Genomic DNA, 651 nt, shown 5'->3' on the forward strand with positions numbered 1-651 from the left:
AATTAAATTGATCTAGGAACCTAAACAAACTTGGGAAAGGGAGTTTAGTGTAGGTTAAAATTGGGATAGCATATGATCATATTAATTGATTTGCTCATATGATAGGGATATACCTATAGGCTATATGTAGCCAGATTAGAGCCTGAACTTAATGCTTCTGTTTTAATTTCAATTCATATAGAGATATAGTGTTTTGGTTAAAATAGATATTTTTATAAGATGAGTTGGGAGACCCTTATAAATAATTAAGGACTCTAGGTTAGCAATTCAACCCACTGAAATAAGTTAAGGAAGAGAGGTAAGATTTAGATGAAGTGTGAGGGATATTGTAATCCTAGGCTTGTTTGCTTTGATATTTATTTGAGTATTTATTATTTTGATTTTTCTTAGTTTAAATTTGCTAACTTAGTTTTATTTGATATTATTTTGATATTGTTTGGATAAGATTAATTTGCTATAATTTTAGTATTTAGTAAACTTTTAGGTCAATTCCCTGTGAGATCGATACTCTACTCGCTAATATACTGCCTATTCGATACGTATACTTACGTAGTAGAATTTTAACTGACAAGTTTTTAGCACCGTTGCCGGAGAATTGTTTCTAGCATTTTTACTGATACTAATACCAAGCAAATTAGTCTAAATTCAAAA

The sequence above is a fragment of the Theobroma umbraticum genome, unplaced genomic scaffold, assembly GCF_002168275.2.
Source record: "Theobroma umbraticum cultivar Fairchild unplaced genomic scaffold, ASM216827v3 scaffold_2.0, whole genome shotgun sequence".
NCBI lineage: Eukaryota > Viridiplantae > Streptophyta > Magnoliopsida > Malvales > Malvaceae > Theobroma > Theobroma umbraticum.